General features: G+C 39.0%; 1 protein-coding gene across 6 annotated transcripts in view; it reads right to left on the reverse strand.

The window, feature by feature from the left end:
* The window catches only part of LOC117102330, a 67,634-nt gene that overhangs the window by 52,562 nt on the left and 12,863 nt on the right, over positions 1 to 2,209 (reverse strand). For 3 of the 6 annotated variants that reach the window (XM_033242598.1, XM_033242597.1, XM_033242592.1), the window contains exon 1: positions 1,980 to 2,014. The exons of 2 other annotated variants lie outside the window; for them this stretch is intronic. The gene's annotated coding sequence lies outside the window, so the exon portion shown is untranslated. Of the gene's footprint in view, positions 1 to 1,979; positions 2,039 to 2,209 lie in introns of those variants that run through there. One more of the 6 variants, XM_033242595.1, reaches the window with a different exon arrangement.

Genomic DNA, 2,209 nt, shown 5'->3' on the forward strand with positions numbered 1-2,209 from the left:
AAGCTACTGTATGCTGTAAATTTATGTGTCCATAATTTTAAGGAAGGTTCTCCCCCACCCGGGACTGTCCATCAGATGCTGTATTTTCTAACCATTATTTTCCCAAACATCATTTGATGAAGCTATGCTGTAAATTTGTGTGTCCATAATTTTAAGGTTCTCCCCTACCCAGGACTGCCCATCAGACGCTGTATTTTCTGACCATTATTTTCCCAAACATCATTTGATGAACTCCCGTCCCCCCCCCGCCAACCCTTAGGTTCGTCCGTCCATCACATACTGCCCCTGCTAACCCTTAGGTTCGTCCGTCCATCACATGCTGCATATTTATGTGTCCAGAATTTTTAACCATCATTTCTTGGAAAATAATTCCACAAATGTTGATTTTTATTGCTTGACGGTAGGCTGGCGGTAGGCCAGAAACCTACTTCATGTAGGCCTAACGGTATAGTATATCAGATGTGTCTAGGCCTACACCAGGTCCGATGGTGTCACCCAAAGAGAAGCCTACATTACGTATGTGTCTAGGCTAGGCCTAGGTACACCATGTCCGTCAATCTTAGCCGTTAAAGTATACTAAAACACTAATAGAACACACAGAACACCTTCAAATAATAGCACAAGTAAGTGGCCGATATGCCACAACTATCTCAGTTTGCTCAAACTTTACTGACAGTCGCGAAAACAACATAAGGAACTTTTCTAGGCAGCTCGCGACAAAAACAAAATGTTGGGAAAGTTTGACCCGACGCATGCGCAAATCAAATTTTCGACTAAAAACGACTCAAAACTGGTGGTAGGGGGTATATGTTTTATCGCCTACAGCTTACATTTTTCATCTAACCGAAAAAACAAACATTTCTTGCACAATTGCATGTCCACCAGCAACTATCGAGCACAATGTATACCTGCTGCTATGCACCGTTTCAGAGCCTATTTGTTTACAAATATGCTGACCTCTTTTGGTGTTACATCTCATACACACATTTTACATGTGAACCATTACATTAGTTCCATGTGACCTAAGGTCACAAAGGAACTAATAATAGCATTCTTATATACAGTAGCGCAAACATATCAAACGACATCTCAATGCGCTTTACAAAATTTAAAATGTATAATTTCAACAAAAAATACATTAAAAGTACAAAGCATTCACAATTTAAACAACCATTACAAATTAAAACACAATTTACAAATTCATAAAAAGAACCCAAATACTACTACCTTTTATCTGGGCGATTATGCTTTTTTATTACATGTCGCCGAAATCCATAAGTTGATGCATATTGTTTGTCACATAGCTGGCATTTGAATTTCTTTGGAAGCTCTGCCTTTCTTTCTTTTCTTTTTTTTAAAATTTTCTTCTTATTTAGCACAACCACTTCTTCACCTCTTGGTCACCATCACTACTGCTCCAATCACTTTCTAAATCATTCTCTTCTTCTAAGAGGTCAATATAATTTTGCTAATCACTAACACTAACTATTCACTACTGCTTGCCATCTCTGAACTGAATGCTAGCTGACGTCTTCACTGCAACTCCCAATGTTATTTAACTATTCCCCACCGTCCACTAATTTTTTAATTAGTGGAGGCTTGGCTTGATTTTTTTTAGGTTCGTGAGCAAAAAAATTCCTCATTTTTTCGTCACCGCAAAGACATCGCGCACCGCGATAAAAATTGAATTATAATTGAAAATTACTTTCGTAAAACAAGCTTAATTAGAACACGAAGAAAGTTACTTCAAATTCTCAATATTAATTATAAACAATTATGGAATTCATTGAATCAATGGACCCTCATAAACACAACAAACTGAACGTTTAATAGGAATATTTTAGACCTATTTTAAAGACTCAAGGAACAAATTTAGATGTAGGCCTACAGCCATGCAGGAGGCCGCCCAGGCCTCCTCCTACTAATACTAGGCCGTACCCTAGCCTAAACCTAGTAATGAAATCATCGCACGGTTTTACCTGTCTGCATGCACCGACGAAAAAGGGCGTCAGTGACTGTATTCTCTCTCGAATGCTGAAAGGATGGCAAACATCGATAAAAACACGGCTGCCGTCTCAACTTTCACTGGCCTTTGGCTGAATGTTTGTAAGAAATGTACCAACCGGTAACGAAACCGGTCGCCGTCTACCTAGAGTAAATGGTGCCACCAAACGAAGCTAAAGTTTTGCGACTTAATCCACCAAATGCA

The sequence above is a fragment of the Anneissia japonica genome, unplaced genomic scaffold (assembly GCF_011630105.1).
Source record: "Anneissia japonica isolate Jap-2015-1 unplaced genomic scaffold, ASM1163010v1 scaffold1937_len94397_cov108, whole genome shotgun sequence".
NCBI classification, from domain to species: Eukaryota; Metazoa; Echinodermata; class Crinoidea; order Comatulida; family Comatulidae; genus Anneissia; species Anneissia japonica.